The sequence below is a fragment of the Spermophilus citellus genome (assembly GCF_964194105.1).
Source record: "Spermophilus citellus genome assembly, chromosome: 6".
NCBI classification, from domain to species: domain Eukaryota; kingdom Metazoa; phylum Chordata; class Mammalia; order Rodentia; family Sciuridae; genus Spermophilus; species Spermophilus citellus.
The window spans coordinates 80751233-80774901 of NC_138187.1; the positions used below are offsets into that span (position 1 = coordinate 80751233).

The 23669-nt window shown below is 41.8% G+C and overlaps 1 protein-coding gene and 1 long non-coding RNA gene across 10 annotated transcripts in view; one reads left to right on the forward strand and one right to left on the reverse strand.

The window, feature by feature from the left end:
• Nucleotides 1-23669, forward strand: part of KIAA1217 — a 406156-nt gene that overhangs the window by 77105 nt on the left and 305382 nt on the right. The gene's annotated exons all lie outside the window — the stretch shown is intronic.
• On the reverse strand, nucleotides 10774-22622 carry LOC308651142. Its single transcript, XR_014022504.1, has 4 exons — nucleotides 22563-22622; nucleotides 19269-19419; nucleotides 12949-13024; nucleotides 10774-12076 (listed from the first exon to the last, which is right to left on the reverse strand). It is a non-coding gene; the product is annotated as an uncharacterized lncRNA (long non-coding RNA).

Consider the following 23669-nt stretch of genomic DNA (forward strand, 5'->3'; position numbering starts at 1 on the left):
TGAATGACTGTGTTGAGTCCAGTATTCTCGAGTCTCACTTTATATCTCTGAAACTTTTGTACCTATTATCCACGACCCTCCAGAACTGACTTTTCCCCCCTGGTACCATCTGATCAGTGTCTGTCTTTTCTTAGCTCTATTTATTCATCATATAGAATGCAGTCCTTCATTGCACTAAAACTTCTTAAATTTATCTTTGGAGATGATTTCTCTTTTATTGGCTTGGATTTTTACAGAGATACTTAAAAGTTGGATCTCCTTGGTTTTCCTCACCTATTATCCATTTTCACTATTTTTTCAGTTCATTTTACTCAGTTTCTTCAAGTGCACGATCTACAATTTGGACTCTGTGCTCAGCACTGCCTGGTCTTCTCTACCCCTCTTTTCATGGTGCCCCTTTCCTAAGAGGACTCTATTTATGTGCCTTCAGACTTTCCTCACAACCCTGATCTGCCAGCCTGGCCATTCTCCTTAGGATTTGCTCATAAACAATTTCTTAAAACCTGATTGTGGATCCAATCTTTTACTCTATTTTTCCTAACCCGATCCTTCTTTCTTGCCTTGACATCATGAGTTCACTAAACCTCCTTTCTCTCATTCTTTTCTCTTTTATTCTTACTCACATAATCTTTTGTGGCTGACTGAGTGAACAGTAATTAAGGTCCCCATGAGTTCTCCTTCTTCCTGACTCTCAGACATCTATTTCCTCTCTCAGTCGGTAGAGTTCAGCTTCTAAAAAACTGTCGCTGGTCTATTCTTCTCAATCCCTCTTCATTAATTAATATGCTCTGTGCCTTAAAAATATTTCTACCTAGTTTTGAGGCATTAGAACTCTCAACAAAGAAAAAAGAACTAGTACCCTTGGGAGTCCAGGGGTAAAGTCCTGAGGGAAATGACTTCAATTTTCTTTGAAGTCCGGCACTTTATCTTAAAAAATAAGGCAATATTTCTATTCAGCTCCACGATAGCCACATTTATTTTGAATACATTTGTTTAAATGCTTTAAATAACTTAGCTATTAAATTACTTAATTCCCCCGCCTCACTACTAATATTTGAGTAAAATCGAAGCCATAAAGAGATACAATTTAATAATAATGAGGTTTCAAGTTCTTTCTAGCAGACCACTAGAGATTCTCAGTGGTGTGAAGATCACAGCCATGAATATATTGCATGTTAAAAAGGGCCCCTTATTCGAATCTTTGAATCTCTGGCCTCTGGTATATTACCAGGTGCACACTTGGTGTTCAGGAATCATTTGTGAAACTGACTGCAATTAAACTTGCAAGTTTCTTCTTAGCTACATTCAATAGGCTGCTGCCCACTGGAGCTTTATTCTTGGGGCTGTTCTATCTGAAATGAAATTGTTTCTTGCATTTAAATAAAGGTGGAGGTTGGGCATTAAATGTAGTCATTCCCTTTGTATCCAGAGGGGGCTGGTTCCAGGACTCCTCATTGATACTAAAATTCATAGATGCTTAAGTCCCTTTTATTATCTATGTATATACTTCCCTAATCATCTCTAGATTAATTATAATACCCAATATATTGTAAATGCTATGTAAATAATTGTTATATATTGGTTAGGGAAGAATAACCAGGGAAAAAAAGTCTGGATATGTTAAAAAGATGAAATTCTTCCAATTCTTTTTAACTGAGAGTTAATTGAATCCCATGATGTAGAACCCACTGACATAGAAGGCTGTTAATAACATGTGCCTATACTTTGATAGTTGGGAGTCAGCCATTGATTTCAGCATTTTCTGGATATTCTTTAAAGACTTGAGATTGAACACTGCTCTTGAATCTTGTCTCCAAGGGTTTGTTCTTTGACCAGACAAGGTTTTACTTCCCTCACCTGTAACCCGAGAATGGTAACTACCTCATTGGTTTGTTAAGAACAATAAATGAAATTAGTTCATTTGCCACCTGATTCAAAGCATGCACTCCTCAAATGGTGGCTGTCACTACTACCAAGTGATTAGCTGAAGGGGTAGATTTTGTCATATGTCCTGGGACAGTCCAGAGTTATCTATGAATTCCAGGATTAGAAGGAGCCATCCAGGATAACACGTAGAAGGGATAGAGAGATCATAGGAAGGGCCCACACCATTTTGTTTAAAAAATACTTAGAAAATGTGACCCAGAGACTAAGAAGCAGTTCTAAATGATAATTAATTGTGTTGATGTAACAGTCCATCATTCCTATCATTAATACAATAACTTAAAATACTCTCATTCCTCATTCTCACCATACATACATATACATATGCTCTTAGCCATGTAAGGGACAAAAAGTAATACTTCCTCCTCATTTACCACAAGGGTCATGACTGCCACCTTATAACAAAAGGCAGATTAATAAGAGAAAAGCACCACAAATTTTTTTTTTAACTAAAGTTTTACATGACATGAGAAGGCTTCAGAAATGAAGACCCAAAGATCCCTAGAAAACTGTGCTTTTATGCTTAGGCTTGATGAAGAATTAGAAATCAGGTAGAAATAATGATTAGACCAAATGGGTCTAATGGATTTAATGGTGATACACAGGGATGGCCAAGGGGGACTAGCAGGGCCTGTTTGTTCACATTCTTCTTGGCCTCTCTTTGTAGGATTTCTTTCATCTGGATACAGGGCAGAACACCACCTGTCATATGAAGGTCTTTTGACCTCAGGAGAGGTAGATCAAAGAATTCTTTATGGCCACCTCTCTCACATAAGTGGGGTGGTCAGGAAGGGACCTCCAGAATCCCATGCATAGTAACATGGCCTGTGATAGAAGCAGTAAAATAGCAAGCAGGACAGGTTTTGCCTTCAGAGCCCATGCCAGAGCCAGTTCTCATCCTTACTTCTAATGCCCGAACTTCTCCAAACAGCTTGGTGGCATGGAGGCTGAGGCTGGGCTTCCCAGGCATGGAACCTTCTCCTGGTAGAACAGTAAGCAGCTCTGAACTCTGCTGGACTTCAAAAGTGAGCTGTAGGGCTTTCCCATAGCAGGATTGCCCTGGCTGACGAACACAGGGAGTCCAGAAGTTTCTCCTACCCACAGATTCCCCCATATGTCCTGGGAGAGCCCAGAGCTATCTAGGAATTCCAGAATTAGAATGAGGATATCACGTCTAGGGGTAGGCAAGCTGCTGACCAGTTATTTTCTTAACACCTTTCCATCCTTTGGCACCTACTCCAGAAAATGCTGGCCAGAACGCTCCAATTAGCTACCATATGGAGAGAGTCTATAAGAAGGAAATGCATATTAGCTAAGTGCTCTGATGAACAGATGACTTCATGGACAGGAAAGGATAACAAGGATGTGGGTTTGTTACGCTGTCCTCTTAGAACGGTATCAGGTACTTTGTACCACAGAGTCTGTGTTTTCCATAGCACGATTTTACTCAGTTTAATGATTAAAAGACCTGCATTTTTACCCTACTAAGCAAGTCAGGATTAAGAAACATTTAATGAGCAGAAAAGGAAATTCCTCCATTCAAGAGAGCTACTTATGATCTTATAAAGTCCTGCCAAAGAAATCCAGATGAAGATCAAAGATGGAGGCAATGAAACTATAGAGCAGGAACATTTTCCTCAACCAGTGCTACATTCGCGGATGAAACACCTGAAACAAAGGAAGATTCACAAGAGGGAGGCAGAGAAAGTTATTTAATGTCTGCTTTGTGGGACATGGAAGCCACTGGAAATGTAAACCCAAAGAAACAGAAAAACTCGTGTATTTTTATGGTTAGGTTTGATAAAGAAGGGACCGTCATGCAGAAGTCTGATTGGAGGGCATGAAGGGTCTGATCTGTGGTAATAAACTTAGCAAGTCCTATTTGTTCAGATTCTTCTCTGAGTCCCGGTGACTTCCAAGGTAAGGATGATCCCCTTTCTTCTGGAAGTAGAGAGAGCGCCCTTCACGTGACAAAGTGATAGTCTGATTAGGCAGAGGAAGGTGAAGGGAAGGAAGGTGAGTGACCTTCTTGCTTCTGCTGTTTCCTCAAATGTCACGATGTTGTGTCCTGGGGTCGCATGTCCTGAGCCCTGTCCAAACAGTCATTGTGACTTTATTTATCAGCACCACCCCCACAAGGTTAAGTGTTTCACATCCTATTTGTTTGTGACCCTGGTTTCTAAGAGAAGCACATTTGGGACAGATGACATGGGGCCATGGGAGGGCCTTCTAACCTGGTTTAAAGGTCACATCCCGATGACATTAACAGACATTAAATAACTTTCTATGCCATAGAAACAAGATCCATAATGGAATTGAGAAAAGCACAGGATCCAATTAGTTCATTCTGTGTTTGTGACCAGAGGTGACATTTACAATGGCTGGAGCTATGCTTCCAGCTAGACCTTGAGAAGCTCCTTTGATAGTGGCTAAAAGGCTCTGGCTGCCAAATTCTATCACTTAACTTTTTACTCATCTCCAACAAATCCCATAGCTCTGGTTTTATAAGAGCCTTCTAGGACTTATCTGGGAAAAAAAAATTTTTGCTGTGAAGAACTCATCATCTGATCCAAGATTTTAGATTGCTGTCCAATTTAAATAGCTGCTTGGCAAAGTGTTCAGCCATGATCCAAAAGCTGAGCCCTGGGTAAACCATGGAGTCTTTTCTGTACGATCGCTGGCCATCTGTCCTGCTGAGTTATAAGTACAGCATTTGGTACTACTTCTTCATCTTCCCATGGTCAGGCCAGATAATACCTGTCTTCCTCTGTCTACAGGGGAGAACTCTCTAAATTGTTGCTATCTAACCTGAACAAGAGCGATAGCTTCAATTGTTTTTCCCTGAGGAAATAAGTGAGCTGCTAGATACAGCTCTGTGCACTAAGCCAGACAGCTCTATCTAAGTCAGCAAGAGACAAGAGGAGCGTTCAGCTCCTAACATTTGACATGTGAGGGCAGATCGCAGCACCTGAGGATGTTTGTTTTGATGGTATTTTTCCCCCTTTCAGCTTTTTTTCTTTCTTTCATTTTTTTTAAGCATAGCCATGTACACATACTTTGGCTTGCTCATTTAAAAATTATTTAGGACTGGGGTAACTCTGATTAAAAATAACAGGGCTGGGGCGACATAGTGGTAGAACACTTGTCAAGAATACAGGAGTTCCTAGGTTCAGTCCCCAACATCATCATCATCATCTTCATCGTCATCATCATTTATTCACAATAACTTGGTTAGAAAAAACTGAAAAGAAGTCAAGGATGAGGCCAGCAAAGCTTGAAAGCAGTTGTTAGATCTGTAGGCAGACCGTGAGTTTCAATCCCAGATCCTATGCTTCCTAACTGTGTAACCTCTGTCAGGTTACTGATTGTCTTCATTTTCCTCATTTGCAAAACTGGAATAATAATAATAATAGCACCTTCTTCATAGAGGATTCAATATCTAAGCGCATGTAAAGAACTTAATATAATGACTAACATGTATGAGGGGACAGTGTTTGGATAGTGTATGGTTTCAGAAGATTCCTAAGCCATATGACTTTCCACACCCAAGTTCTTAAAAGAAGTAAAGGAGTAAGAAAGAGACTGAAGTATCAGCATGGTTACTGGTAAAGCTGATGTTAAAACATATAGCTTAGTATTAAAGCAAGTGTGGGCTTATATCAGTCAATTCTCCATCGCTGTGACAAAATGCCTGAGAAAAATTGACTTAATAAGAGGTGAGGTTTATTTTGGCTCAAAGTTTCAAAGTCCTCAGTTTATGATCACTTGGCTCCATTGCTTTGGGCCTGTGGTGAGGAAGAACATCACGGTGGGCAATGCATGGTGGAACAAAGCTGCTCACCTCAGGGAGCCAGGAAGCAGAGAGAAAGGACGGGGCTAGGGTCCCAACATCTCCTTCAAAAACCTGCCTGCTTTCCATTGGGTTCCACCTCTTAAAAGTCACACTGAACCTCCCAAGCCAGTGTCTCTACCACTCACTTGATCCTGTCCTTTGATCTCTATTTCATATGCCTGTTCTTTCTCTCCACATGCATAACAAGTCATTGATCTTATCCCTCCACGTCCCTCAACACTCTGTATACTGTGGGTTTCACACTGTTCTCTCACATTCCCTGATAGTTCCCACCCCTGCAGAGGGAGACACCACAGGGCTTTCAGAGAGACCAGAGGAGAAGGGAGAGCCAATCCATGGGCCTTCTGAGACCACACCCGCTCCATTCCCCCATTGCTTCTGTCTCCAGATTGACAAATTTCCTATTGCATTCAATTCAACAAGCTCTGAACAAGTGTAGCTGCAAACAGAGCCAAAAGGAAAATGGGGCAGGCTGCTTCCTCCTCTGGCCTTCTTTCTGCTGGGCCACCGTGAGTGGGCCATCCTCTTCTAGGGAAGGCCAGGCAGCTCTCCCCCAGGACTCTCTCCAGGCGGGCTTGGTACTACTCCCTCTGTCTTCTTTGTACCTGAGAAAGGTAGGAGTCTCTGTCCTCAGACCACAGCATTCCTAGTAGCATATTTTGAGCCCTGTCCATGCTTATTAAAATACTGAAGTCCCTTTACTAAGCCTCCTTCTCCTGCCAGCTTTAAGGTGCCCTGTCTTCCTGTCCAGAACTCTGTCTGTACAAGCCATGGGGTAGCCAGCCCAGGAGCGTTTCCCCTTGTTTCAGCTAAACCCAGTCAATCCTCAGAGCTTGGTCCCAACCCGGTGTTCTTCCCAGGCCCAGGAAACCTGAGCACAGAGCTTTTAGGGCTGTGAGTCTAGCCTGTCTGGAAAGCCAAGAATTAGCCATTGGGATGAAGGACAAGCAAGTCTGTTTTATGGCATCTACCTCCATAAAAGTGGGCAAAAACCAAGGGGAGGAAGAGGTCAGAAGGCAACAGAGGCCCTGAGATATGTGAACATGCTTCCAGAAGAGTCAGAAGGTCAGAAGGTCAGCGAGCTGATGATGGCCAGGCACCAAATGAGTTTTTCCTCTTTGTCAGGCAACTAAAGAACTGACTAGGGTGGGGTGGGGGGCAAACCTCTTAGATCAATGTGCCAGAAGGACAGCTAAAGGGAGATTGTGTCTTGTTTATTTTGACAAAGATCTAGGACCTGTTGAGTCGGGTGGGGATTTTTTTTTTTTAAGTTTTATTTTGTTTTGTGCTGGGCATCGAACCCAGGGCCTCAGACATGCTAAGCATGTGCTCTACCACCTAAACTGAGGAGCTTGATGATTTCATTTAACTTGTACCTGTTGAGGATCTGTTAGGAGTGGGTATCTCTGTTAGGTGCAGAGAAACTGAGACAGGAGTCACAAACAAGATCTAGGCCCCTGCCCTCCAGGGGCTTGCTGGCTACAGCAGGGGTTTCCAGCCATGTTTTTCTCCAATATTTGGGGCATCTAGAATGACTTCTTCTAGGTGCTTCACATCCATCCCCTTCCTTCTGGTCCCACTGAGATCACCAGTCTCAGGCCCCCACACTGACTGGCTGGGACAAACACTGGGTCCCACAGCCCTCCATCCAGAGGCACTGGTGAAGAAGGCATGCAAGGAGGGACCCTCAAGCCAGACCCTGAACAAGGAGCAGATAAATGAGTAGGTGGGTAAAGTGATGGAGGAAAACCTTCCAGGCAGGAGGAAAGACATGGCCAACACAGAGGAGTGAGTGGGATCAGGGGCCTTAGGGGAAGAGCAAATATCCTAGTGCCCCATGCAGATGGCATTGCCAAACAAACCCATAAAAATAACAAATTTGCCCTCATACCAGAGCATAATTGCATGTTAAAAATTATTCATTGTTTATCTGAAATTCTAATTTAACTGGACAGCCTGTATTTTCCCTGGTGGCCTCCCTACCTGACCTGCAGTGTCTCTGGTCATATCATATGGTGGTAAGAAGGAGCACCCAGTCACTCACAGAAGGCGGGTCAAGACACAAGAGGCAACTCAAAGCAGTGATCAATCTTGGGAATTTTTCCTGATTATTTTCTGGTTTTCTTTAAAAATTATTAGGAAAAAAAAATGAAACCATTGCCAAAGGTGGATATTTCAAATTTCTCAGAGGTGAAAAAAATCATATTCCAATTCCTGATTCCTGTATACTAGATACTGGGGACTGTTAGTAAAAGGAATTCTAATCATGCTGCATCTATAAGCAGAGGAAGAAGTTTACACCCTTCAAGGGCAAGTCTGGCTTCCAGAGCAGGCTTTTGACTCTCTTGCCCTCTAGTGGTCAAACGCCCACATAGGGGTTTGAGCTCCTCTGCCTTACAGTGCCTCAGCCGCTTTGGCTCTCCCATGCAAAGGTGCAGATCTAGAAAGATCCTCAGTACCAAAGTCAGGCAGAGAGGTGCTGAGTATGGAAGGCAGGAGGTATGGAAGGCTGTGCTGTCCCTGTGTTGCCTCTTGTTATTTTATGGGGATTCTTGGCTTGGAAGGGAAAAATCTGGTTCAGAGTCCTGATATTAAACCTGCCTCTTGTTGGTTGCCTTTGTTATCAATTCATTTATCCAACAAATATTTCTGGAGTAATATTTATGCCTCATACATGCCAGGCATTGTTCTGGGTATAGGGCATGTGACATCTGACATATTCCATTAAGACTGGGAGTTGAACCAAAGAGCTTGCAACAGAGTTCTGGGTTTTGCAGTTAAGACAGGTTGAACACATGGTTTTAGATCTATAAAGAGAACTGCTTCAGTATTGACTTTTTAGTTGAGCTATACCTTCCTGCCACATCCTTTCTTTATAACTCCATACAGGGTTTCGACATCATTTTGAAAAATGGTCATTAGACTTCTTGATAACGATCTATAATTTGGCACATGGAAATCAATCAAAAGTGCACAGTGTACAAAATTACTGCCACATGACGTGGTATGCCTAGAGCCAGTTCTCACTGAGGAAAAAGGAGGGCCGTGGCAGAATGTTGAATTTTTCATCCCTTTTTGTAAATCAAGAAATATTGTTATTGACACTTGAAACAACGTACCAACAGAAACCTATTAGGGCAATGAAGTCATTTTGGAAGTAGTTGGGCCTATTCGTGGTAATACTAACAGACAAAATCAGCACACCGACGTACACCAACGTAGGTAGAAACCTGAGCTTGTTCAGTTGAATGGGGGGTCACTTCCCAATTTCTACTACCCCACATTTAATGAATATCTACAGTCTGCCAATTTTACTTTTGAAATATTTCTCACGGCTCTGTACCTTCTGATTTTTTTCGACTTCCTTAGTTCAGACTCACATTTTTCCTCTGAACTATGGCAATAAACACTTTATTATGGTCCCCTTTCCTGCTCCTCTCAGATCCATTCTGTACGCAGATTTATCTCAAACACAAATCTGGTCATGTTTCTACTCTGTTTTTGTCCTGGTCATAGTTCCATAATACTTACAGGACAATCAAGTTTTTCCTGCACTGAATGGTGGACCTATTAATCCGTCATCCTTCTCCTCACGTCCCTGCCGTGGACTTGCAGATGCTCTGAATAGCGTTGTGGATTTTTTAAATGCATAAACAAACACATATATTTACTTCTGTGCTGTATTGCTTTTGGGGTTTCCCTTGGTATTCCAGGTAGCTCTGAGGTTACCTGTGTTACGAGTCTGTATTGACACTGTTTTAAGAATCCCATTACCAGGGAGCAATCTGTTTATCAGACTCCGGAGTCTTCCCTCCCTTCCCTTCCCCTCTCAATTGCATAGAATTTCCTGGCTACCTCTCTTTGGGTGCTGAGGGTTGAGTTAATTGGATTTTGACCTCAACATAAAATAGAAATGCTCTGGTTACAAAAGCCCATTGTTTGTGTTTTGGAAAGGTGACTGATGGGGCCAAGGTAGAGAGAGCCTGGTCTTTCTAACTGGGGGAGCAAGTTCTTCCTGGCAGATGCTTCTACACTAAGTGACTAAGTATTCAAACTTTCCCAGCCAGGCTTGGAAATGTCATGTGACTGGGCAGAGCTCATCCAGATCCATTCTTAATATTTCTATGATGTTCAGATTACTGAGGTCACCACATTTTATTTTTATTCAGAGCACTCGCTCCAGACACTGAAGAAAAGTGCCAAAATGAATTCCCTGTGAAGCAGAGAGGGAATAGCTGTCTGTATCGCTGTGTAGGAGCAAACTGATGAATCCTCGGGGATCTTGCTGTTTATCCAGTAGCGTCACTGTCACTTTGACCCAAACGTCTGGGTCTCTTAGGGACCCATATTTGGACAATCGTGTCAGTGTATTATGGCCAAGATTGATAGAATGGCTACCATTCTATCCATAATATCTTTTACATGATTCTGTTTATTCACTTCACACCCCTTTTATGGCAATTGCCATGTGCCAAGCTCAGTCTCCTTCAGCTCTCACAACAGCCCTGGGAGGTAGGTACTGTTGTTGCCAATTTGAAGGTAGGAAAGCTGAAACGCTTCACCCCAGGTTGCACAGCAAATACATGGTGGAACGGAGGTTCAGCCTGGATAGTCTGTGCTCATCCATGTGGACTCTCTTGCAGAAACATTAGCAGCTTGTGATGGCAAAAATCATAGATGTCTCCAGAGCTCAAAGACTCCACATAAAGGTAAGGCCTCAAGAACCAGGCTACTGCAGTGTGTTTTTGTAACATTGGAGCCTGTAGATGGACCCGGAGAGCAAAGCCTAGGGAACCCTCCTCCGTTCCATTAGTACAATTGAGTTAGGGCCTGGCATGAGGTGGCTTGTCTTACTAATAGGAACTGGAGTGGTGTGGAAAGGGCATGAGGTGGCTTGTCTTACTAATAGGAACTGGAGTGGTGTGGAAAGGCCATAGGAGGAGAACAAAATCAAATGTTATCTGAGAGAGATCTCAGGGTTCATCTAGACTAAAACCTTCACAGTTGAGAAACTCTAGGGCACACAGAGGTTAAATAATGACTCTTCAAGCAAACTCACACAGCTCAAGAGCAAGCAGGAAGGTGCTTCTGCACAAACTGAGAACTTGAATGAAACAGTGTTTTGTTCATTCACAGCGTTTTCTGCCTGTTTCATTTTCTTTTTTGTTATTTTCTTTTTTATTATTATTAATGTATAGGATACATTATCATTATTGGGTTTTTTCCCCTCTTTTTGCTAAACATAGATGCTGGTTTGATAGTTAACATGATTTTTGAATGATAGTGACTTTGACTGTGGTTAATGGATGAGCTCTCACTGAGGAGAACATTTAACAAAGGTGGGAAGGTTGCTGGCACTGGCTCTTGTCAATACATGGAAAGGGGGAGAAGGAGTAATGGAGGGACCTTGTCTGTGACCCCCCAGAAGACACATTTCCACAAAATACAGTGCATTTCCCATCACTAATCATAGCTAATTTCCCTGATGCTCCTCTCCCTACTTCCATGACAGCCTCCGTTATGCCAATATAATTGCTTTTCTCAAGTATAGTCAGGGCCGGGGATGTAGTTCAGTGGTAGAGTGCTCACAAAGGAGGTGCCAGTCGTGGGTTTCACCCCAGAACAGCCAAAAGAAGAAAAAAATGAAAAAAAAAAACTATCCATAAAGATCCTGTTATTCCTCATGAGCTGCATATCAGTTTAAACTTCTCATTTGCAATGCAAGCACACGCAAAATCAGCTTTGTTTGTCAACTTTCTGTTTATCTCTGCCCACCCCCACCATTAATTTTTATTTTATTTTATTTTTGTGTGGTGCTGGGGATTGAACCCAGGGCCTTATGCATGTGAGGCAAGCACTCTACCAACTAAGCTATATCCCCAGGAAGTCTTGGTTTTTTAAATGTTCTTATTAATGCATTATAGTTATACATAGTCGTGGGGTTCATTTTGACATAATCATACATGCATGGAATATAATTTGCTTCATTTCAGTCCTCAGTGCCCATTATTATTATTATTTTTTAATTTTCTCTCATTATTTGCCAACATTTCTTATCCTTTGCCATCCCTAACATAAAACATCATGCTCTTCGTCGTTCAAGACACAGGCTGTTGCACTTGGGGATCCCTGGAGGCCTGAAATGCTCTTTCTTGCATGATGTACCTCGTAAAGCTATTCATTCTTTGTCACCACTTCTCCCAAGTCTTTCCTGTTGACAGTGTGGTTGCTCCCTTTTCCATGTTCTTCTTTTACATCTCCAGTAGAACTCTTCTTCCTCTAAGTGAAAGTAGACATTATTTTCTTAATCTCCTGGGTTTCATCCATCATTGATTGCGTGATGCAAAAACCACTTACTCAGCATCTTTGGGGGCCAAGGGCTGTGGATGGAGCTGGGGATTCAAAGATAACCAAAGTAATTTTTTTTTCTCCTTTGAGATCTCACGATGTCATGGGAGAGGATCACAGATAAGCAAGTAATTTCCATGTAGTCTGCTAAATATTCACAAATCTATGGCTTTTCTCACCCGTGTCAGCATCTTTAATACTCACCATTAGCAAATTGGGACTTAATTTTTTGAACAAATGAACAGTTTGAATGGTTTGAATATGGTTTGTCCCCACCAAAACTCAAGTTGAGGCTTAGTCCTCAATGTAATGGTGTTGAGAGACATACAGGTCATGCACATGGAGGCTGTGAAGAGGTTGAAACCTTCTCTTGGGAATGAGTGGTTTTCTTCTCTCTGTCTCCCTCCTCCCCTCTCTCTCCTGGATCAAGTTTTCATACAAAAGGCATTTGACTTCCTTGGCTTCTTGTGCTTCCTCTCACACATAGGCTTCTCTTCCCCACATATCCACATCACTTTCCACTTTCCTGCCACGTGTGAAATAGCTCGCAGGCTTCATCAGAAGCACAGCAAATATCAGCCCCATTCTCTTGGACCTCAAGAACCATGAACCCAAATGAACCGTTTTCCTTCATAAATTAGCCAGTCTTGGGTATTCTATTGCAGCAACAGGAAATAGATTAACAGAGTGTGAGTGAAGGAAGAGAGGGATGAATTTGGCCTAAAACATTTCTCTCCAATCTGTAGTGTCTTAGGAAGCAATTTTAAGAATTACATGAACAGGCTATGCATGGTGGCACATACCTTTAATCTAGCTACTTGAGAGGCTGAGGCAGGAGGATCGCAATTTCAAGACCAGACTCAGCAATTTAGCCCTGGTCTATAAATAAATAAACAAACAAACAAGTAAATAAATAAAGCTTGAGATTTAGCTTAGTGTTAGATGCCCCTGGGTTCAATGCCCAGTACTGGGGGGAAAAATACATAAACAAAACAAAATATTTGACTCTTTTCTTTTTGGTGCTGGGAATTGAACCCAGGGCCACACGCATGCTAGGCAGGCAGGCACTCTACCACTGAGCTATATCCCCCAGTTCAACAATTTGCTTTTTTAGTAGTTATATGTTTCATAACTATATGTAAAAAAAGTTAAATGTTTTATCAGACCCACAATGTAACTATATTATACATGAGGAAAAGCTTAAAAATTTTAAGCATGCTTTAAAATCAATGTTAACATAAATGGTTAACAATTTGATGAGAAATGACAAATGGTTGAAGTTTGGGAAACACCAAAACAAGGTGTTTTCATTTTTTTTCTGGGTTCAGTATACATACATACCTTTAGAATTTGGGGAACTTTTTTTGTTTTTCTACTACCAGCGATTTAACTCAGGGGTGCTCTACCACTGACTTACATCCCCAGGTCTTATTTTATTTTTTTTCTTTTGTGACAGCATCTTGCCAAATTGCTTAGGCTGGCCTTGAAATTGGGATCCTCCTGATTCAGCCTTCTGAGTCTCTGGGATTACAGGTGTGAACCACTGTGCCTATCTGGGGAGGGGGTGTCTTTCTTGAGATGAGTCATTTATACAAAAGAGATAGATCGAGACCATTGTGTGCGTGTAGGTCTGTTTTTAAGATGAACCAAACCGTATTTATTACTTATTTTATCCCAGAAGTGGTTCTGGAAAATCTCCAGATGAATTTGCTGATTTTCACAGGTGCATTATAGATCTGCCCATAAATTGTGTTATTGCTTATATGTGGAAGTAAGGAAAAAAGAGGAAATGGCTTTTCCAGGCCTCTGAGCAGCTGGACATGATTCTGGGACATTTGAGGTAAAGCAGTAGCTATAGCAGGTTGATAGCAGCAACTCTGGGGACCCAACAGGATCCCTGCCTCCCCTGTCCGCTTCCTTGCCTCTCTCTCCCACTGTCATCTGCCTTGTGCTGCCTCCTGGCTTTTGCTTGCTATGTTCATTAGTGTCTCAGCTTCTACCCTCCATACCACCTGCATCTGGGGTCACAACTCAGCCCAATTTTCCTAGAACTTATTTTTATTTATATATGACAGCAGAATGCATTACAATTCATATTACACATACAGAGCACAAATTTTTCATATCTCTGGTTTTATAAAAAGTATGTTCACACCAATTTGTGTCTTCATACATGTACTTTGTATCGTGACGTCCACCACATTCCACCATCCTGGCTAACCCCCTGCCCCCTCCCTTCCCTCCCACCCCTCTGCCCTATCTAGAGTTCCTCTATTCCTCCCATGTTCCTTCTTGCTACCCCACTATGAATCAGCCTCCTTATATCAGTGAAAATATTCGTCATTTGGTTTTTTGGGATTGGCTAACTTCACTTAGCATTGTCTTTTCTAACTCCATCCATTTACCTGCAAATGCCAGATTTTATTCTCTTTTATTGCTGAGTAATATTCTATTGTGTATCTATGCCACACTTTTTTATCCATTCATCTACTAAAGGGCATTTGGGTTGGTTCCACAGTTTAGCTATTGTGAATTGTGCTGCTATAAACACTGATGTGGCTGTGTCCCTGCAGTATGCTGTTTTTAAGTCCTTTGGGTATAGACAGAGGAGAGGGATAGCTGGGTCAATTGGTGGTTCCATTCCCAGTTTTCCAAGGAATCTCCATACTGCTTTCCATATGGGCTGCAACTTTTTTAGTTTGAGCACCAACATTTCTTCATAAGCCAGTTGGTCACCCTGCCTGCATCCCTTTTCTGTACATTTCATATTACAGTTTTGTAGGAGAGAAGAGGAAATATCTGGCTGGATCTGTTCATTCTTTCTCCAGCTCAGGGAGCCTCCAAGCTTCCCCACTAGTATAAGTCCAAGCTGACCCCTGCTAAATAGACCAAGACCGACCTGGGGTTGATGTAAAGAAGCATCGCTAGCTGCCTTCCTCAGAAGGGGCTTGGGAATGATCCTCAGTCGTTTTCTGGTCTGCTTTTCTGCACCTGTTTTTCACATATCGGAGCCCTGGTGTTTGTGCATGCTGTTGGCTTATATGTGTACAATGGGGAAGGTACGTGGTGAGAACAAATGAAAACTTAAAAAAAATTTCATCCTTTTCATTTTTATGAATTTAATCATATTGTACAAATCAGGCTCCTGATGCAGTGTTATGGAACACTGGCCCAACATGTAATTAAATATTTTATTCTACCGAATCCTGTCCAGTTGAGAGATTGCAAAGCTTGCAAAAGGGGCTATTTCAAAAGCAAAACAGTAAAATCTAGGAAATGAAAACTTTTAAGCTCTAGCAGCACATGGGGACAAACAAAATTCATCTTGGCCTAAGGGCAGAGAAGCTGAGCCCTTGAATAATTTGTGAATGTTGGAGGGCTTCTCCTACCTCTCCCAGTTTCAGCACTGGGTTTACCCACTTGATCTAAAAGTTAGTCATTATTAAAACACTTTTTCCCATTGGCAAGGAGCAGCAGTGCCCCCTCTCACCTGGTCTCCACCTCATCTTCAATCCTATGAACTGGGATGCAGAGGAAAAAAAATCAGTACAAATTTAACTTCTGAAGCATATAATTGGTTTTCAAAAATTGAGGGTGCTGTGGCTTGAACAAGCTGAGCACAGCTCTGAGTTGGGCAGAGCTCCTTTGTCACTGAGCCCTGAGTCCCCAGAGCTATCAGAGCACCCCTAGCCCTCTGGTGCTCACACAGCACTCCCAGAGCCCTGATGGTACCGAAGCCCTCAAATACCTCTAGCCTTCTGAACACTGCCCCCATCCCTGATGACCCTGGAATCTTACCAGCATGGGTCCCTTGAGCACCAACCCTCTGATGGCCCCAAACCCTTAAGAAACCTGGGTTCCCTCTGAATTATCCTGACCCTCTGAAACCCCCTTAATCCCTGATTGTCTAAAGTGCTCAGAGGGCTGGCCACTCCAGGTCCTGGGTGATGGAGGCCTGTTGGGAGCATTTTGGTTTTGGGGGTGGCTGCTCATGACTACCCACCTCCCGAGTAAAATGGAAGGACTAACATATGTATACTGTACAGCCTTTTTCATTCTCTCTTGTCTGCATCTCTCTTAAGTCTATGACTATGGCTGGGTGCAGTGTGTTTGCCTGTAATCCCAGAAGTTCAGGAGGCTGAGGCAGAAGGATCACAAGCTCAAAGACAGCCTCAGCAATTTAGTGAGGCCTTAAGCAACTCAGCAAGACTCTGTCTGTAAATAAAATATTAAAAAGGTCTGAGGATGTGGCTCAGTGGTTAAGCACCCCTTGGGTTCAATCCCCAGGACCAAAAGAAAAATTGTGAATATGGGGCTGAGGAGGTAGCTCAGAAGTAGAGTGCTTGTTTAGCATGTGGCAGACCCTAGGTTTGAGATGATCATAGTCTCAGCACACAGATCAATGACCATAAAAACTTTTGTGCATGGCGAGAGCACAAAAGTTAACTCAAAATGGATCAAGGAGCTTGATGGTGGTATAGCGATACCAGATTTCAAACTATATTACAGAGCAATAGTATTAAAAACAGCATGGTACTGGTACCAGAACAGGCGGGTGGACCAATGGTACAGAATAGAGGACACAGAGACTAATCCACAAAGCTACAACTATCTTATATTTGATAAAGGAGCTAAAAACATGCTATGGAGAAAGGATAGCATCTTCAACAAATGGTGTTGGGAAAACTGGAAATCCATATGCAACAAAATGAAACTGAATCCCCTCCTCTCGCCACGCACAAAAGTCAACTCAAAGTGGATAAAGGAGCTAGATATCAAATCAGAGACTCTCCGTCTGATAGAAGAAAAAGTTGGCTCCGATCTACATATTGTGGGGTTGGGCTCCAAATTCCTTAATAGGACACCCATAGCACAAGAGTTAATAACAAGAATCAACAAATGGGACTTACTTAAACTAAAAAGTTTTTTCTCAGCAAGAGAAACAATAAGAGAGGTAAATAGGGAGCCTACATCCTGGGAACAAATTTTTGCTCCTCACACTTCAGATAGAGCCCTAATATCCAGAGTATACAAAGAACTCAAAAAATTAGACAATAAGATAACAAATAACCCAATCAACAAATGGGCCAAGGACCTGAACAGACACTTCTCAGAGGAGGATATACAATCAATCAACAAGTACATGAAAAAATGCTCTCCATCTCTAGCAGTCAGAGAAATGCAAATCAAAACCACCCTAAGATACCATCTCACTCCAGTAAGATTGGCAGCCACTATGAAGTCAAACAACAACAAGTGCTGGCGAGGATGTGGAGAAAAGGGTACACTTGTACATTGCTGGTGGGACTGCAAATTGGTGCGGCCAATTTGGAAAGCAGTTTGGAGATTCCTGGGAAAGCTGGGAATGGAACCACCATTTGACCCTGCTATTGCCCTTCTCGGACTATTCCCGAAGACCTTAAAAGAGCATGCTACAGGGATACTGCCACATCGATGTTCATAGCAGCACAATTCACAATAGCTAGACTGTGGAACCAACCCAGATGCCCTTCAATAGATGAATGGATAAAAAAAAATGTGGCATCTATACACAATGGAGTACTATGCAGCAATAAAAAATGACAAAATCATAGAATTTGCAGGGAAATGGATGGCACTAGAGCAGATTATGCTTAGTGAAGCTAGCCAATCCCTAAAAAACAAATACCAAATATCTTCTTTGATATAATGAGAGCAACTATGAACAGAGCAGGGAGGAAGAGCAGGAAGAAAAGATTAACATTAAACAGAGACATGAGGCGGGAGGGAAAGGGAGAAAAAAGGGAAATTGCATGGAAATGAAGGGAGACCCTCATTGCTATACAAAATTACATATAAGAGGTTGTGAGGGGAATGGGAAAATAAACAAGGAGAGAAATGAATTACAGTAGATGGGGTAGAGAGAGAAGATGCGAGGGGAGGGGAGGGGGGATAGTAGGGGATAGGAAAGGTAGCAGAATACAACAATTACCAATAGGGCATTATGTAAAATTGTGGATGTGTAACCGACGTGATTCTGCAATCTGCATTTGGGGTAAAATTGGGGGTTCATAATCCACTTCAATCTAATGTATGAAATATGATATGTCAAGAGCTTTGTAATGTTGTGAACAACCAATAAAAAAAAAAGAAAGAAAAAAAATTTAAAAAAATAAATAAGATTAGAACCAAAAAAAAATGACCATAAAAAGGCATACAACTTGAGACTTTTGGTAAATACTTGTAGTGAACTGCCTAATACGTACCTCATGGTTTTTACAGCAATTTCCCCTGAATAATACCAGACCCCATTCTATGGTTGATAGGGAGGAATTTTCATTTTGGTTTTATTTCCCCCTGATAGTTGTCATCAAACCCCAGGGCCTTGGGCATGCTGGGGAAGTGCCCTCCCTCTGAGCTTAGCCTCAGCCCTGTGCCACGATCTCAGTTTTATTTTGAGACAGGGTCTCACTAAGTTGTCCAGGGGGCCTTGAACTTGTCATCCTCCTGCCTCAGTCTTCCCAGCAGATGGCAGGTGTGTCCACCTTGCAAAGGACGAGAGAGATTTTCAGAAATAACTCCCCCCCCATACCAACCCTGGTTTTGTTCTCTATTTCAATAGAGCAAAAAGAATTAGAATATTCAAAGGGTCATCCAGGGCAATTGTCTTTGACTTTAGAGATAAGAAAAGAGGATAAAAAATCCTAACAGATTCAACAAGTGTGACAGGGCTTAGAGGAGAGATGGGAGCCATATGCTCATTCATGGGGGAAAGGCAATAGGAACATGAAATCTTGATGATTAAATTTCCCCAGCAATGTGATTGTCCCCATCGTAGCTCCTGTCCTTCTCTACTACTCATTGCATCTTTGAGTGAGGGCACATGGAGAAGCCCAGGGGCAACAAATGAGCCAGGAAAGTCCCTTTTCACCAAATCCTTTCTATTGAAGGGGCTGATAATGGCACCACTGGGTACATCTAGGAAGCCAAGGAGATGCTGGGATCAGTGGAATTTCTCACATTCTCATGGATTCTACCCTGAGCATCCAGAAACTCCTGTGGAACAGGCCATGATTTAGCTCAAACTCTGGGATAAAAGAGATGAGCATATACAACGTAGTAATTTTCACTTAAAAGTAGCCACCTGGAATCCAGACTTGCTCTCTTGTAACCAGGGAGGAGAGATGAGCCCCACTTTCCAGATGTGGTACACAGATGGTAGTTCTGCCGCGCTGTATCTTCCAATGTAGAGGAGATGAAAGAAACCCCGATAAAAATGAACATCAATAGATTCCCTTTAAAAAGAAAGCAAATATGCTTAAAGTATTAACACATTGTATCTAAGTGCAGTTATATAGTATATAACCGCATGAGGAATTTGTAGGAAGGGGCAAGAGGACCATCCCAAGACATATGAATAGGGAAGTCTGAGTGCTCAGGGGCCCTTGGCCTCCGCAGTTCTCAGGTCTCTTCAGAGCTGCTGGCATTTTACGAACTTTGTGTTAGGGAAGCTTGAAGATCCTCTGCAAAGAAGCCTGGGGATATAACTGACTACCTGGTCACATCTGTGAGGTTGTTACTCTTAACAAAGAAAGGAAAATTCTGAGTACACAGGGCTTATCTTGGATCACACAGGGGTGACCATCTGTGCTCATTTACCAGGGACAGTCGTGGTTTCTTATTGTCCAGTTTGTAATTATTAATAGTTCTCCCTTTCACTCTCCCAAGTGCTCAGAGTTTATATTTAAGTATAAGGTCACCCTGGCCACCTGACACTTTGCTGTCAAAACTAAGATGGGCAAGTCTGCCTTGCACATTCACCAGATCATCCACTCAAGTAAATGTTTTCCCAGTTGTTAAAAGACCTTTCCTTCTGTCTTACAGGGTAACCCACTGCAGCCTGCCCCTTGGAAATGGTGATGTGTAATATACATCAAACACAAGGCCTCTGCTTGAAACATTTATGTTGACTTGTTTACTTTTCGCTTTATTTCATTTATTTACCTAGTTTTTCTACTATTATCAGGGCCTTTGAAAAGTACATTTAAGGACTTCAGCAAGCATTAATTATCTCTTACGGTTATCTTAAACTATCTTGCTTTTAATAGGGAAAGGAAATAAAAGATTAAACATGTATCAATTCCACTTAGGTTTGGTTCTAGCAATTTCTCTCCTTAAAAACTTACATAAAGAAAATTTATGAAACTGAACCCCTTTCTCTCGCCATGCACAAAAGTTAACTCAAAATGGATCAAGGAACTTGATATCAAACCAGAGACTCTGCGTCTGATAGAAGAAAAAGTTGGATCCGATCTACAGATTGTGGGGTCGGGCTCCAAATTCCTTAATAGGACACCCATAGCACAAGAGTTAACAACAAGAATCAACAAATGGGACTTACTTAAACTTAAAAGTTTTTTCTCAGCAAGAGAAACAATAAGAGAGGTAAACAGGGAGCCTACATCCTGGGAACAAATCTTTACTCCTCACACTTCAGATAGAGCCCTAATATCCAGAGTATACAAAGAACTCAAAAAATTAGACAATAAGATAACAAATAACCCAATCAACAAATGGGCCAAGGACCTGAACAGACACTTCTCAGAGGAGGATATACAATCAATCAATAAGTACATGAAAAAATGCTCACCATCTCTAGCAGTCAGAGAAATGCAAATCAAAACCACCCTAAGATACCATTTCACTCCAGTAAGATTGGCAGCCACTATGAAGTCAAACAACAACAAGTGCTGGAGAGGTTGTGGAGAAAAGGGTACACTTGTACATTGCTGGTGGGACTGCAAATTGGTGCGGCCAATTTGGAAAGCAGTTTGGAGATTCCTGGGAAAGATGGGAATGGAACCACCATTTGACCCTGCTATTGCCCTTCTTGGACTATTCCCTGAAGACCTTAAAAGAGCATGCTACAGGGATACTGCCACATCGATGTTCATAGCAGCACAATTCACAATTGCTAGACTGTGGAACAAACTCAGATGCCCCTCAGTAGATGAATGGATAAAAAAAAATGTGGCATCTATACACAATGGAGTACTATGCAGCAATAAAAAATGACAAAATCATAGAATTTGCAGGGAAATGGATGGCACTAGAGCAGATTATGCTTAGTGAAGCTAGCCAATCCCTAAAAAACAAATACCAAATGTCTTCTTTGATATAATGAGAGCAACTATGAACAGAGCAGGGAGGAAGAGCAGGAAGAAAAGATTAACATTAAACAGAGACATGAGATGGGAGGGAAAGGGTGAGAAAAGGGAAATTGCATGGAAATGAAGGGAGACCCTCATTGCTATACAAAATTACATACAAGAGGTTGTGAGGGGAATGGGAAAATAAACAAGGAGAGAAATGAATTACAGTAGATGGGGTAGAGAGAGAAGTTGGGAGGGGAGGGGAGGGGAGATAGTAGGGGATAGGAAAGGTAGCAGAATACAACAATTACCAATAGGGCATTATGTAAAATTGTGGATGTGTAACCGATGTGACTCTGCAATCTGCATTTGGGGTAAAATTGGGGGTTCATAACCCACTTCAGTCTAATGTATGAAGTATGATATGTCAAGAGCTTTGTAATGTTGTGAACAACCAATAAAAAAAAAAAAAAGAAAAAAAGAAAATTTACATGTTTTCCTCTGCCCTGTAATTAGATAGGCCTACTGAGAAATCATCCACAATTGTTTATGATTCTTGTGTTGAATTTCCCATCATGGCACATACCATTTAATTTGCATTATCAGAACCAATAATCATTCACTTCCCACAATAGATTAGCTATGACGGAAAAATCACCTTTGTCCTTATAGCACTCTTTGATCACTTGTTTGTTTTTTTTTTTCTTTTAAATGACACTTTGTGTGTGTGTGTGTGTTAGCTCATTTTAAGTCATGAAGTGCAACATCTGGAGTCATAACCAAATAGTCTTGCACCTTTCCTGGTTAACAGAAATGGAATTGAAAACTCAGCCCTCTGGCGTCATCATCGTTGCCGTCTATATGACTAAAGGAAAAATCAAATTTCAAGTTCTTCTCCCTTTCTCAGCAAATTTCAAAGTATGGCAGTAGGCAGATTGGAATGTAATAGCAATTTTTAAAGCCAGAAATTAAATTAAACCAAAAATAATGTACTTCTAGTTCAAAGAGAGAGTTTCTTTCAGAAAGAAGCACATCTCCCCAGTAACAGTAAAGACAATAGTAGTATTTTCATGAAGACCAGAGTTACCAAGTTTATGTGGATTGCAAATACAGCTGCTGTTTTTCCAGAGAAACTGACAATCTCTGAAAAGTTCTTGGTAAGATCTGTGGGAACTTTGGGAGAGAGGTGTGTTATGGCACAGTCTGGGCACAGTGGTATAAACAGTGTCTTCTCAAATTGTTTTTAGCTCCTTTTCTTAAGGAGGAGAAAAGAGCCAGTAACTCACCCAATAAATAGAAGCTTTGCTTGTAGAATATCCAGAAGTTTTTGATCACTCAAGAGAACCTATGCGTTCAAACATATATGTCAATTTCATAGTCCTGGATGATTCCTATTAATATTCTTTTTCATACTGCTTTTTTCTTTTGTGCATTCCACAAAGAGTTTGCTTCTTAGAATATCTACAGAGGTGCAGTCCACTTTTGCCCATGGGGGAGGGGGAGGTCAGAGCAGCTTGGACACATGGCAGCTAAGGGTGGTCCTTGGTCTATAGGGGAAACTGGGATTTCTGACATGGTGGGAGGGGTTCCCCCCATTTTGCCTATCTAGGAATCAATAGAGGCCTGGTGGCTGCTCTGACACTTTCCAAACAGTCCCAGAAAAGCACTGTGTTTGTCCACAAATGGATCTTTTCTGCCTGGATTGAGGTAGCTGGGAAGACGCCAGGGTAGGCTGCTGTTGTCTCCCTTAAACATCAAGTGACAGGTAGGCACTGCTAAGAGGCGGTTCTTCCCACACCAAAGCGAGTTGGATTGCTGTGAAACCAAAGGTCAAGGGACATCATCTGGTTTAGACTGACATTCCAGTGCTTCAATGCTTCCCTTTTGGTATTAATAATTTTGAAGACAAACACACAACAGCTATACAAAAATCTAGATAATCTGGACCTGGTGGCATGAACCAGGAGATTTTTCCTTCTTTAACATTTTGTACCTAAAGAAATAGTGAGGTTCGTGGGGTGTTTGCCTGCAGGCCAGTACTACAGAAACTGTTAAGATTAGTTTCTCCTTGAAGTAAGATTACCAGGTAATTGTGTTGCAAAGTCATGGAGACCTTGAGTTAGCTGCCCCGTAAAACCAACTGCTTGTATTCACACTGCCAAGGCATAGCTTTAATTTCCTGAAAGAGTTACCACATCTTCTTAGATATTAATAAAAAATTCTGTTAGGAGTTGAGGGGCTTTCTCTTTCTCCTCCCAACATGAGTATAATCTCCTTTTTCACATTTTTACATTCCTTTTGGCCCATACCCTTCATCCATTAGGGGCTTCTGCATTTTTATGTCTTAAATGACCAAACTATGCCCAGCCCCCACCATCAAAGGTGACTCAAGG